At 42.4% G+C, this 15,289-nt stretch overlaps 1 protein-coding gene across 1 annotated transcript in view; it reads right to left on the reverse strand.

Moving 5' to 3' along the window:
- Positions 1–15,289, reverse strand: part of TGFB2 (transforming growth factor beta 2) — a 66,666-nt gene that overhangs the window by 50,379 nt on the left and 998 nt on the right. The gene's annotated exons all lie outside the window — the stretch shown is intronic.

The raw sequence follows: 15,289 nt of genomic DNA on the forward strand, positions 1-15,289 counted from the left end.
TATAGTGTGCATCCAACCCTAACTATGCTAAATATAATGCAACAGGATAAACCATAGACCTAGATCCTATTCTTAACAGAAAAATCATATGTGGACGATTATACAAAAAGGGGATTAATACAAGGTGATAGTAATGGTGGCCAGGCACGTGGGAGCAGTCATCTTCCCTTACTGGGTATTCAAAATTGTGCACAGAGAAATTTGCACTGGTTTGCCCAGCACAGATTAGGATTTTTAATCTATTTATAAGAGCAAACTGCTCTCTCCTCTTTTTTTTTTTTTTTTTTTAATAAAATGAGTGGGCCTCACTGCTCAGCTATTCTAACTGAAAGATTTAAAAGCGGTCAGGAAATTTCAGGACTGCCTTGCAGAGAGTGGAGGAGATGAAAGCGAGTCCCACGGCACAAACTCTGTTCCTCTGGCCCCACCTCTGCCAGGAAGCGCTCCTGTTCCCCTGGCAAGCGGCGCAGCTGGCTGCCTTCTCCTGCTCAGCCAAGGGTCCAGAAAACAGCCTTTCCAAACTATTCCCTGGCTGAGGAAGGAAATGAAAGCAAGTCATTTTCAAGAAAAGCAGGTTCGGTTGTCCAACCCTTTCACTCTGGGGAGAAAAAAAAAAAAAAAAAAAGAAGAAAAAGGAATTGTACAAGAAGTAAAAGTGTAATGGAGAAGGAAAGGCAAAAGAAAACTGTACTTTTTTTTTGTGTTGCAGAGAAGTCAAGATTCACAGACTCAAAGCACAGGCAACACATCTTTAAATAATTAAGATAAAGACAGTGGGTAATAGATGAATGTTAGAGACAGAGGGAAGTGAAAGTTTTTAACCACACTAAAATCGTGCACTCTTTCCTGCTTTGTAGCAGTAATTACAATTAAAATTATTTACACCCTGGTCCAGTGGAAATCAGGAACAGAAAAGCACAGAGATTGTAAACCTCTCTTAGGGAAAACTCTCCAGCCAGTAAAGTTAGTGCCACTAGCTGCCTGCATGCAGGAAATCCACATGTGGAGGTGCTCAGCTTTCAACTCCTTCCTCTACTTTTCACCCCAACTGGCCTAGGAAGCTCCCAGGCAGCTCACTTCTGAAAATCCCCAAAACGCTTCATGGACTACATGGGAAATGTGGCTGCTCTCTGAGCCCAGAGACAACTACGGAGATGGACATGGAACGATTAGGAGTTGCAGAACAAACAGTACAGTACAACAAAGCTTGGAGGAGTTCATCTGCAGAACTTCATGTACAAGTAGCCCCAAATCATGCTATCAAATCATGGCTATCAGAGAGAAGATTAACATTGAACATCTGGTCACTCTCTTTTATACAGTAACTTGTCAAAACCAGATTGTTCCCTCAACGTAGTTGCTAGAGTTAGCTCCAGTTCAGTGTTAAGAGGATGGACTCAATGAGAGTAACAACTCTTATTACTTAAGTACAGATATTCCTAATTCCAAGGTCCTTTTACTAAGTCCCAATAACTAAGATGAGTTATGATCCATCATGCCCTCTACACTATTTTTAACACAAGTGAAATTTCTTTATAAGTTAAGGGCTCAGACCTCTGGGTGGGGTAGGAAGAACACCTCCAGTAACTACTTTACAACATGGAGTCACCAACTGAGTCAGTGACTTGGAGGTCTCCCATGTCTTGTGCCATTGAACATGGAAAAAAAACCCAAAAACATTATTTGCCTTCCAAAACTATGGTTTCTGGCAACAAAACTAACCTCACAGCTGAAGTGTCTGGCCCCTTGCTTCTCTGAGGGAAGAGTCGCCAACTGTATGAGCACTAGATAACCTATCACCACCTACTCCCTCCCCCCTGTAGTTAGGAGCTGTGAATGGCACCACTCCCGCCAGCACAAGGGCAGCCAATTCTGTCAGGCCATACCTTTATATCTGGTTCCCACTGAGATACGGTAACTCACTGATCAGCTGGTTTCTAGAGACCCCTTATTTTAGGCCCCGGCACTTCAACAGTTAAGTACCTTCAAGGAGCCAGATGTAGGTACCAGGTACCAGTTTACTTTGAAGATGGAACTGAGGTGCTTTTGTTACCCAGATGTGACAGGAAAGATTTGCAGCTTAGGTAGAAGCGATCACCTCACGTTCTGCACAAAATCAAGAAGTCCCAAAGAATCACACACATTCAGGTTTACTATTGTGAAGGAGACAGTCAAACAAAGATGAATACAATGATGAGCTGAATCAATTGGCCAGAAGTGTTTACAGAGAAAATTGGAAAGGATAACGGACGTACACTTAGTTTACTGGACGGGTAGAAATGACACAGTTCCACAATCAACAAATAAGACCACTCAGGTCAGAAAACTGTCTGTGACAGAAACTGAATGCAACCATAAGAAGATAAAATTTAAAAATGCAACTATATATTACAAACAAAAGTAATAGCGGCTGAGAACTATTATACATCAGAAAATAAGAACTGCAGATAACAGATGAGAAAAAGCAAATGGGTGTACCAGCTTCATGGCCAAGAAACTTAAAGATATTTACTCAAGTACTAAGGAAGTTTAACAGTGATATTCATCCATTACAAGATAAAAACTGCTGAAATAGTAATAGAGATATGAAATATACTTCTGTAGATAAAAAAGCCAGACAATCATAAGAGAAAATGATTTTTTTTTTTATTCCACCAGCAACTCAAAAAATCTTAAAACAATAGTTACTACAATCAAACACTGTAAAACAAGCAAGACCAGATAACTTGCATCAAGACTTTTTAAAGAGCTGTCCAAAGAATTATCTAAATTATTAAAACTGGCTTTCAATAAATCCCAAACACTGAAAAATATCTTAAGGATTTGAGGCAGAACATATTTGCTAATATACAATGCCTAAACAGGGCAACCCATGCTATCTCACATATACAGTCAGCTTTATATTGATCCCAGAAAAAATATGCAGAGTGCAGGAATGAGAATCAGTTCAGAGGAATTAAGGGAGTATAACCAACATCAGCGCAAGAAAAACAGATCCCACTGGTCCAGGATCTTAGTGAGTGAGACTGGTAGTCCTGTTGGTAAGACAACTGTTTTAATATAATGTACTTGAGTAGCTGCAAGACATTTAAGCTGGTGCTACATAATGATTTCATTAGGAAAGAGAACAACAGGACACCAACATGGTCAGGCAGTAAACGAATCAAAGCCTTGTGTTTTTATGAGAATCAAAATACAACGGTAGACAGGAAACCATTACTGAGAGACAAGCTTCTAACAAGGTTCCATAAGGCTCATTTTACTGTACTCTACTATCTCATATTTTTATCCATCATCTGGAAGGAAACCAAACCATCACTAGCCAACTGCAGGTGAAATAATGAAATGTGACAAATAATTAAGAAGATGCATCACGAATACAGTGACTTGAATCTTGAACTATCAAGATGTAAATGTCAGTAGAATCAATATGAAAATACAACTCCAGGACACAGAAACTAGACCATATTTACAGAGTAGGGGACTCCATCCTGAGAGTCAGCACCTCTGAAAAGGTCTTGGTGGGGAGGGGACCCTGGTGGATAATTACCCAAGTGTGAATTTTTACTTCTCCTTGTAGAGTTCCTGGCAAAGTTATTGCTGAAATTAGCTGCATAAGCTGTGTAATATTGAATTAGAGCAGAGTCTGCAACGTGCATGTACTTGATAATGGCACAGACACTGTTGAAATACTGTGTCCAATACTATTGTCCACAATCTCAGCAGTATATGAATAAAGCAGAGGAATTTCAGAGGGAAACTGTGAGAATAACTGAAAAGGCTAGAAAGTATCTTAAGGAGCACAGCATTTTAAACTTAATAGAGCTGTGGCTCAATCACAGTGTATGGATCTGAAACATGCTCTAAGTCAGGTAAAGCAGCCCAGGCTGAGCTCCTGGCTGCCTCATTGCAGGGTCTTCCAGCAGCCGCACCATATCAGTCTCTGTCTGCAAAACTTCCTTCTCCAGCGGGTGCCTACACAATGCCCACAGATTTGATAACGGGTCTTCAAAATAGCAAATGAAGATTTAAATCAGATTGAAATCCTAGAAATAGAAGCTAAACAACTTAAAACACAAAGATGTTTGTTTCTAGTGAATGTAATTAATCACTGGAAAAATTTACCAAGCATAGTGCGAACTCCCTTTCAAAAAGGAATTAATGCCTAGAAAATGCAGGCAGGGAGACCAGAAGACCATCATGATGGCTTCCAGCTTTTTCAATCTGTAAGCGTCCATTCTACCATAACTCAAAGCCTCCTAGAGCAACGTCAGTCTCATCCTTTCTGAAGTACAGTATCAATTAGTCATTAGCTATGAGTGAGAAGAGACCTGGAACATTATACCCTGAGAAGAACATCTTGTCCCTGCTGAGATGAGTATCTCCTTCAGTTGCAAGGCAACATTCATGTTCAATCAGAAACCTGCTTGCAGGTCTGGCTGTCACTACATTAAGGCACTTTATACTCTGTGACCTTGTAATATTGCCTTAGATTAAACAAGAACCAAGCCCTTTGGTTTCATATCCCGCATCAAATGGCTTGGGATCAAATTGCATCCCAACGGGACACAGGAAGTACCACATAGATTAAATACAAACCAAGCTTTTTTCTTTTTTAAAAAACAATCAAACAAAAAGCACACGCCATGGTGGATGTTGAGTTCTCCTAGGCTTTGGAAAGTATACAGTAGTAGTACAAATATGATACAAAACAGCATTTGGGACATTTCTAATCAGCAAAGCAGATTTAGCTGCCTCAGGCTTCATCTGAATAAAAGGCTGGGATTCTCAAAGGCTACAAAGGAACCACTCCTTTAGGTGCTGCTTAAAACCCCGGCCACAACAACTGTTCTGCTTGCCTAAACAATCACTGCACAACTCCAGTTTCAACACCACAAGGAAAAGTCTGGAGTGGCTTTACTGACTCAAATTAAATGGCTCCAACTTCTCATCCATGCAAAAAACGTACCTCAAAAGTTAACTCATTATTTCATGAGCCACTTTGAGACGTATCGTGTCAGAGAGGCTTTATGTAAAACCACATGCATGCACCTTCATGCTGTAAGCACAGCTCCTGTTCCTAAACTACCTGGCTTTCCAGCTTGTAAACTCAGCATATACCGTGCAGCAAATTGACTTTCAGAAGTTGTTCTCCTGGCTCCAGCTCTATTCAGAACTGACTTCTAACATTTTATTGATAACATAAGAACACCTTGTTGGCTTAGCCCTGACCTTTCTTTACAGTCCACTGCACAGGGATTTGCCACATTCTTATTCACAGCCTTTAGATTCTTCCCAGCACTGGGCACTGAGGTCTTAATTTGGCACGTGTTTCTAAGAAGCCTCTGGATGTGGAGTGATGAGCTTCTAGACAAAAACGCGCTGTAGGGAGGACGATAAAGATATATTATGGTAAGTTTATTTGACAAGACCTTTGCAGTCAAATGGTCACTTATTTTAGACAGGGGGAGGTGTGGAATACCTAAGAAGTACAGGACATGAACTCATGCCTCCTTCTCTGCGTTCTGCAATTCTTGCCATATTGCTGCCATATGCTGTTCCCAGATGACATCTGCCATCAAATGCTTCTATCAATAAGCTACTAAGGTGTTTATTTTTAAAAGTGATTCTTTTTTTTTTCTTTTTGCAAAGCCTCATGCAAAAGAACATCTCCAGTGGCAACTCAATAAAAGGGAAAGCACCACATTACAATAATACGTCCCAATATATCTTGAAGATGTGGCCATTCCCTGAAAAAAAGGAATGGCGCTTAATACCTGATCCAAAGACTTCCAGTGTTTTCAGCAGGCTTTGGACCAAGGCCCTTAATCTGGGTACATACTCTCAAAAGGCAGAAAAATTGAAAGGTCTGACTGTATCACATGTATAGCTGGCCTTGTGGCAAGTGTGCATGAGGCAGATTCCTTTCCAGACTCTACCTCAACAAATACACTTCCAGCCAGAGAAAATTAAGCCTCCCAATAAAGTGGATAAATAATAGGACTCCAACTTGGAAGGAAGTAAGTTCCTTCAGACACATGATATTGTTGTAATTCAGTCTCTGGCCACCTTTATAAAGATCTCTTTTTCTAGATACTTTTGGGGCTCTTTTCTTCCCTGATTAGCAAGGGGAATGCAAAATTTCCAAATGCATGGCTCCTAGCATTGGGGAGAAATCCAAGCCGGGATGGGGGCATCCAGGTTCAAAGAGGGAGAGAAAGCTCAGACCCCAACAACCTGTTTCGAGTCCATCCTAACTGGGACAAAGCGGCTCACTTAGCTTCCTTGCTTTCCAAACTGTATATCCTGGCAGGAAGCCTCTCAGTTCCTATCATACCACCAGATCAGAAAGTAGATTTATTTTCAAGAAAGCTGGAACTTGTTTCTCACTCACAAACCTAAAGATGTATGTGTGTCTGCTGCAATAGCCTGCCATTATATGCTAGGTAAACATGCAACAAGCACAACAAATGAAACGTACAGACATCTTTCAGCATACCTCAATGATGAAATGTGGCTACTTCACTTCCAAAGCGTGCATCAGGAAAAATTTGAGTATAGAACAGTGACTGGCACAAGACACATACAGCCCTTGCTCTGCCAGGGAGGCCCAGAGCCAACTACAACAGCCAAAAAAACTGGGCTGGATCTCTCTGAGATTGGGCGAGAATAAGAACACCAAGGATCTGCATAGATCCAACACACCTCCAGGCAGTTTAAAATGTCCTGTCATGTTGGAGAGTACAATACATCACTTATCCTTCCTCGAGGGCAAACATCCCCTATAACACCCTGTAGGCACTTGGATGAAGAAATGAACTGCCAGCGGACTTGACCTCTGCTATCCATAAATTTTGCTTACTAGGTATTCATTAAGTGCTCTGTTTCAGTATTATCCAGTCAACTGGATCAATTCCTGCACCAAACCCTCGAAGCATGAAGGCCAGGAACTGCAACGTAAAGGGCAGAGCTGCCTCTCCATCGTCACACTCATGGGGAGCAGAGATGTCTCTCAGCTTTGCTAACCTGGGCCACCCCTGGGACCAAGCAGACATGGGACAAAGAGCAGCAGCCTGCCACAGGCTCCGGTGAATGCTAGACCCCAACCACACTGTGCCTGCAAGCCACTTCTACCACTATTTCAACCCACTGCTGCATCTGAAGAGAATAAATTTGCTGCATCATTTTTACATGTCACTTGGAGGATGGAAAGTTCTGCAGCTGTTCTTCTTCCTAGCGTACATTTTGGCAGTCCTAGAGAAGATCTTTGACTGTTTGCCCAAAGCCCAAAAAAAGTCATTTTATACGTATCAGACAACACCCTCTCAAATAAGCAAGGACTACTCTCTGTTCAGTTTGGAGTGTTGGAGATCATCTGTAAACACAATTGCGGGCTCAGATTAATAAGTATTATTGCGCATAAACCTTCATCAAGTATGGGATTGCTAGGTACTCTCTAACCATTTCAAAAAAGTCAGTGCTGCTAACTATTAGTTTTTCAGCCTCTTGAGTACAAAGTCCACCCACAGGGTTGGGTTTTTTTGTGGGTTGTTTTTTTTCCTTCCACCCCAAGGAATGAAAACCAACATGTTCTGATTCCTACCTTTCAATCATCACTATGGCAAAGATAAGTTACCATCACTATTTCAGTTGAGCTAGCTGCTGAATTGCAAATGCTATGCGTAAACAAAAACAAGAGAAGGAACTTCAACTGGCTTAGCTTGCCTTTTAAAATTCAAGGCAGGGGTTTAAAAGAGATGAAGCCAGGGAAAACATTGGATACTAAGACCAGCCAAACAGGGAAAAAATAACGAAGTTGTAAGCCTGAAAAAACGAAATGGAAAGAACGACAGATTTACTGCTGCATTTGATGCACATAACCACTGATAGACTCTCCCCAGGAAGTGTTGAAATTACCATCACTGAAATGAATCCAGAAGCTAAAAATTGAATTATCTTTCCCAGAACATTCCAATTTGGGCTTTGGCAACAACAGATGTTTTAATGCTCTTAAATATATGCACGCACGTGTGTGCATGCATGCACACATATACTTAAGTACAGTATCCTCTTTCACGCAAGACCTCCCTCTTAGTTTTCACAAAGTCAGACTGAACTTATGGTCATTCTGCAAAGTCTTTTCTTCAAAGTCTCTGCTCAAATGCACAACTGTCAGATTAAGCAACTCATAAGAAGTCTTACAGCAGCTCCCAGTTATGAATGAATGGTTATTTGTGAACTCGCCTGTTAAGACAGATGCAGTATTTGTCAGTGCAGTGGGGCTTAGATATGGTGGAAAGGAGCCAAACAAGCAAAGTGAAAGGTCAGTATCACAACATTTCCCTTTTTCCCCCACGCAGTTCACCTAAAACGATGCCCCAGCTTTTGCTAAAGTTTAATACAGTAGTCTATTTTTATGCAACCTACTATGCTTCTTTGAAAAGCAATATTCACACAAGAAAAGTAAAAAGAAAAAAGGAACGCTTTGTTGGAAGAAAGCTACAACAGAGGGACAAATCCAAGATTGACAGAAAACAACACATCTTTAGAAATTTGTTGATACTTGAGTCAAGATCACCCTATGGAAGTTGAAACAATGCATTGTTTTTCTTGTATTAAAATGTAGTATTATGAGGATCACAGGTTAATTCATGTTGGAAAGGACATGTAGTTCAACCTCCAGCTCAAAGCAGGGTCAGCTATCAGGTCAACTTAGCATTTATACTTTATACAGTTATTTATAACAACCTGAAGTCAGCATAACACTGTGCTAGGTCTTATACAACAACAAAAAGAGGCTCCTGCCCTAAGGGGGTTTCAGTGGGAAAAAGCTAAGCTCTACACTGAAGATCTTGAATATGTCAATGAGCATCACACATGAAATTAAAAGGAACCCTCGCTCCTTGTCCAAATTAAAACCTGAACGAGGGAGAGATGTTCTAAAGATCCTCTCCACACATTCAGCCATAAATCTGCTGCAGGGATGCCCGTGAGGTTCAGCATCTCCTGGAAACCAAACGTGGATGCCAGAGAACCCAAACAGCAACACAAGACGGTATTTCAGTGAAGCCTGTCTTTCCACAGTGAACAAGCAGTCTCTCTGCTCTGCTGCCTAAACTCATCCCACCTGACCTCCTCCGCAAGGAGCCAGGAGCTTTCCAAGCTGCATGCATGAACTGACCTGCGGTTCCCTTTGGAAAACCTGGCTGGTTTAGAGAACTGTATGCTACGCAAAGAGGCAACTTCTCTACTCTAGACCAACTTGCAGAGCACCTAAAACATGTAAAAACCTGCTCACCAGACAGGTCTAACGAAGCCAGGTCTAGCATTTCTTTTCTCCAGGGCCGATCCGATGCCATTTGAGCTAAGAGAACCACAGTACTAAACAGGCTCATGAGTCATTCACAAATTCAAAAACAACTGGTCACACTGGAGGGAGATAATACACAACCCTTCACACTAAGTTTTTTTTCAACTCCTCATCCTCTTGTCACAGACAAATCTTTCAGTTTCTCCTCTACGCTTTGCAGCTGTATGTCTTGTACAGTTGGGTGTCCAGCTGTAATCACTTAACAGCAGCAAGGACAGTGAGGACAGGAGTAGGGAACTGTTTTAAGAAGAAACATAGCTGTTTCAGATAGACTACTACAGGAATCCAACTGACAGCGATGCTGGAGCTAGGCACCTAGTAGTCCACATCACAGACTGAAATGGAAACAAGCAACAGTCTGTGGTTGAAGGCAGGATGCAAACTTTCCCCAAACAAACAACCAAAACAAACTTTTCAGTCTGAACAAATCAGCAGAAACATCCGTAACACAGTATTACATTAAATAATACCTGGGGAGCGTATCATCCTCAAGCTAAAAACTGCCTACTTGGAAACGTGCAGCATGTGGTTTCACAACAGGAACAGAAACATTTGTGTGTCTTCACTCATGACTCGTTTTGTCACCATACCCTGGAGTTCCTCTCTTTATCTGTAATACAGGAGCAGTCTAGCACAGACATTGCAAAGGCAAAAGAAGCCAGCTGCCCAACAGGGTCAGCCTTCTTCAGGATCACGGAAGTACTGAAGAGCCTCTTCTTTCCTCTCTAAAAAAAATCCCGTAAAGCATTTCCTTCTCACTGGGCTCTGATGCCCAAATGACAGATTTCAACACAGTGAGAGGGATCTGAAGTGTCTGGCTTTGCTCATCCCTGCAAATGCACCATAAACCGAGCCCCAATTCAGGAAGCTAATTAGGCATACACAGAGCCTTAATGTTAATGAGCCCATTCATGTGTGTGAAGCTCTGTGCATGTTTCAGAACCATGCTGAAGAAGCTCACTGAGGACAACAGCCAGGAGCTCTCATTCATCTTTTTGCTCAGCTCTGGTGCAGGAAGGAATCTCAAACTGACAGAAAAACACTGGAAAAAGTAACTTCAAAGTAACACAGCCATCCTGATGACCACTACTGCTCTCACGCAGTGCACCAAGGACAAGCAATGCTAAAACCAGCAACTAATGAAGACGATGCTCTGCTTTCTTCGCACAATCACCTACTCGTCCTGCAATTAAGTGGAGCCAGCAAGAGTGACATGAGCTCTGGGCACTCTCTGCACATCTCCAGCCATGAGCAGAAGACAAGGGCACATTGCCAGACAGGTCTCTGGGACTGGAAAACATTCACACTGCCAACGGGCTGGGGAGTGGGCAGCAGCAGGGGTAGTGATGCACATCTAACCTTTTCACTCACCAAATTAGAGTGAAAGTGTCTCTTTAAAACAGACACCAGAGATAGATAAACTCAAGGAGGGTTATGGAAAGAACTTTGGAATATAGCCCTACGTTTCTGTCTTGCAGGTCTTCTGACCCTGCAGCATTAAGAAGGGGGTCATGGGTGGTGTTTTTTTCTGTAGGCTTCAGCCTCTGGAAGAAACGCACGGGACCACGTACCATGCCAGACCAGCTTGTGGACCTCCCCCTCTCTCAGGCTGGTGCCCTGCTTACAGCAAGTTGCTGGTGATTCAGGATGTAGGCAGGAAACACACGTGGTGCACCCCACCATCTGCCTCATATGAGTGGGAGTGGAAGAAGAGAGCTCTCTTTGATTTCAGCTGCCCTTGGTTAGTGCACCAGAGCATGTTATTTTATTATCCCTCTTAGTATGTAGATGACTACTGTCCAGAAAATTATCCTTCCCCTTTTTAAAGCCATTTGCAATTTCCTGTTTTTTTTCTTCACCACCTAGGCTGCAGTAAGTGCCATTCATGGACAAAGAGCAAGGAACTGTTCCTCCCACATCTCTCCTCCGGGAAGCCTTTGCATTGCTTCAGGTCCTCTCTCCAAAACAGAGAGTAAGCCTGGCAAACACCTCCTACAAGAGGTGCTCCAGAGCATGACCATAGGGCCAGCATAGCTAGAAGGTTTTAAAATAAGGTATTCCTTCCGAGACTGTTTCCAGATCATTAACAACATGGGAAATCCTCAAAGATTAAGTTCTGTGTTCTGCTAAATGCAAACACACATGAGCCACACAGCCGTAGCTGTTAACATCACGGTAATGATTCAGTCAGTGTCAGCAGACATGGAGCACGGCCACTCCTGCACGAGTAATTCTGGTACCCTGAAGACAAGGAGCCCACATAAGTATAATTGCTGGTAAATCGAGTCCTTGTTGATAAAGTAGAAGCATGTCATTGTGCCCAGCCAGTTTATAATGTTGTCTTTCATGAGGTGAATATTCAGCAGAATGACAGTCTGTGTAAAGCAATATTCACGGTACAGAGCTCCTGAGAAGACTAATCCTACCACCGAGTACAGGCTGGAACCGTGGAGGCTCCTTCATACTGAAGTAGTTTAAAATCCATGCAAAACCAGGATCAAACTCAGAAGAACCGTGATTTCTTAGGCTACTGAGTACTTACAGACCTGTCTCCAGGTATGCAGAAAACTTAAAACTTTACCTGCATTAGCCTTAATCCTTCAGTACTGACTGGCTCATTGACTGTGATAAAAATTGCCATGCCTGAAGATGACAGAACTGGGCCCCAGCCCCCGCATACACGTATTGCCTGGTTTTCTTGAGTATCCCAGGTATGTATTAGTATTACAGTTTGCAACCCATAACTGTGCTGGCATTACATTTCTGTTTATTATCAGTTCAACAGTGATTATCACTCAGCCTCAAATCAGTAATTAGCTTAAGTATCAGGCCCTACACAATCAATAAAGAACTGATAAATAAGAAACTTCTAATGTGATCCATTTTTCACAGAAATTAGCATCAAGCATCTACTCAGGTAACTCTGCCTAGGTGCAAAACTTGCAAGAATTCTCTCTCATGTTGTGCTCAGTTTCCACATACAACCTCTCTTTAAACCACTGTAAAACAACTTGATTCCTGAATGTCCACTGGTCTAGGGATTCAAACTTGCAGTATTAAATCCGTGCTGTCGTGAGCACAACACAGGCAGGCATGCTTCACAGACAAAAGGTTTTTGGGTTTTCCAAACCTCTTCACAGTATTTTTTTCCGCCACTACTTTTCACTTCTGTTGTTTTTGGGTCAGGCAGTCCCTGACTCGCTGAATTTCCACATATATTCTGAATAGATGTGTCTTTAACCTCAAGTGGACTGTCAACCAGATGCCAGATGCCCCCTTATTTCCTCAGTGCAAACTATCAGTAAACCTTAGCATAACTTTACTTTGAGCCTTAAACTAACAGCATGTGAAAAGATTAATATGAATAAATTCAAAACTAATCAGATCCCTTCTTTAAATGTTGACACAGTATTATTTATATCCCATAAATACCTTCTTGACTAAAATTCATCCCAGGAGATTGGCATCTTGCCAGTTCTATTCATATTTACTGTATTTATACAGTACAGTTGGCCAAGGATAATATTTAAGACAAAATATGCCTTAGGGTATATACAATATCTCTTATAGTTTTCCTTTTAAATCTCCTCATTGCTAAAAATATTTAGTCTGAACTTTACAAAATGCCCCACAAAGACCTATCAGCGATCTGTAGTGATATATTGCTGACTATGAGTATAATTAGAGCATATTTGTAATACTTGGGTTGTAGTCAGTTACTGAACGCTAACAACTTGTGGTAAAAACTGAACCACTGATCTTTCCCATGCCTTCCTTCCAGCAGCTTTTGACCTCCAGTGTGTTCACACTGATTCCCTTCTCCCTCCTGCCTCCCTCCGACGCAGCAGAAACCGTAGAGTTAAAAAAATTCACTCGGAGATGTCTAGGAGAAAGTGCCTGCAGCCGCCAGAGCTGCGCTTTCAATTTTTTCCTTTAAAATATGGTGGAGCGATTTCTTCCTTTCTGGCTTTTTTGGAAAGGTTCGCTCCCTCCAGCATAACTAGAGAGCAGTGGAAAAACAGTTAACCTACTTACTCTGTTGTTAGCGGCAGCCCTTGCACAGTAGTACTGGATCTGCAGCTAACTGGCCCTCTGATCCCAAACGACTGATGCACTCTGTTGGTAGATACCTGCAATCTCCTTTGCTCTTCCAAACCCTCTATCGATAATTCAGTAGAAATCTGGCCTCTGGCAGCATTTTAAAAATAGTTCCTCTTTTGTCAACACCATCCAAGTCACACACCACAGATATTTTAATTTTCTGGAAAGTATGCGGCTGCATTTTGGACTATCGATTCTTTGTAGTTTGCTCATGCGAGGAAAAAGGACAGATGTGCTCAGGATGGATGCACTGTATAGTTAGTTCTCAGAGACTCTCTGTTACAAGGTCAACTCCACAAGCCAAGGCACTGCTATGGGTCTTCCTAACCTTTGCCCGTAGGTGCTCATTCCTCTGCTCACAGCATGATGGGTCTCAAAGCAAAGTGCTGACTTCCACCAAAAACACCAACTAAACACTGCAGTATACTAGTATGGAAAACAGGCACGATTTCTGTGTTCTTACTATGGCTATGAATTATACTGAACCTCTCTGCTCATACCCACTTAGCTCCAAACATACATTTAAAAAAAAAAAAGCCAAAAGTATTTCTTCCCTGAGGGTAACAAGGGTGGAGTGTATTTATCATGGCTAATACGGATGGTGCCATAATTACAATAATAAAATGGCTCTGACTGCCAGGATGTCCTGTACCTGATGCTGTCATTTAAGAATAAAGGAAGAAAGGGAGGCAGCTGCACCAAGCGTGGGGTTCAGATACCTTGGCTGGCATCCTAGGACTATCACAAGCAAGACGGAGCAAGCCCCAAAGCTACAACTTGCTAAACTAAAAATAAATAAGGGGAAAATGCAATTAGAAACTCTCGGATAAAGTTACCAAGATGGCTGCATTATCTATTTAAGCTAGAGGTATGTGCTTTTCAAAAAGAGACAGCAAGTATATAGGGCATCAAGTGGCGGGGGAGGGAAGAGAGAAAAAAGGGAGCTAAATGAAAAGAGTAGGGACTGGGTTTTGGATACGTGAACAGTGAAGTTATTTTCTGCTTCTGGTATTTCACTTTCCTTGGTATGATGATGATCTAGATTCTTTTAAGGGAGTGCAGTGCTTTTTCTTCCTTCTTTTTTTTTTTTTCTATACACTTAAACTTCACTACCAAAGCAAAAAGGCACGTCGTTACGATTATTAATCACTCTAAGTGGATTTGGTCAGCACAGAGCATTTGTACCCTTTTTTTTTTAATGCAAAACGTGGCATGGATCACCAGAAGGTCGTTAAAAACAGCAAAAGGCAGACGGGCTGAGACAGGTTCCAAGAACCGAGGCTACCCAGAAGTGAAAACTTTTTCTGTACCTGAAATGCAAGTGCCCATGAACTGAAACGAGAGGCTAAAGTGGGAAGGGGGAGGATGTCTATGCCTCTGTCCTCTGTGAGCACCGATCTGAATAGCGGTCTGCGGGACGATGTTTTGGAGGGGCACAGCCAGAAAAGGAGCCAGTGACTTTTTTTTTTAAAAAAAGACCTCCTTTTCTTTTCAGTTATGGAGAGATGGAAAGCTGCCCGACCCAGACACTCCAAGGGAAACAGCAGTGGAAAGATATTGGCTCGTTTTGGAGGCTGCACACGGGGCTGCAAGGAAGTTAAACCCAGTGCTGGGGAGGGAGCGGGATCCCGGGCGGGGGGAGCTTTGCTCAGGTACGCGGTGGTGGAAAGCAGAGGCACCTTTAGGGACTCCTGGGGGACTTCAAAGGGGATCTGAAACCTCGCGAGTCTGGGGGGACAGCTGACCCCCCAACTCACCCACCCACCCAAGGCATACGTATAACCCGACACCTAAACGAAACCCTAGGAGCCACCAGCT

This window comes from Nyctibius grandis, chromosome 1 (genome assembly GCF_013368605.1).
Source record: "Nyctibius grandis isolate bNycGra1 chromosome 1, bNycGra1.pri, whole genome shotgun sequence".
In the NCBI taxonomy this organism is placed as follows: Eukaryota; Metazoa; Chordata; class Aves; order Nyctibiiformes; family Nyctibiidae; genus Nyctibius; species Nyctibius grandis.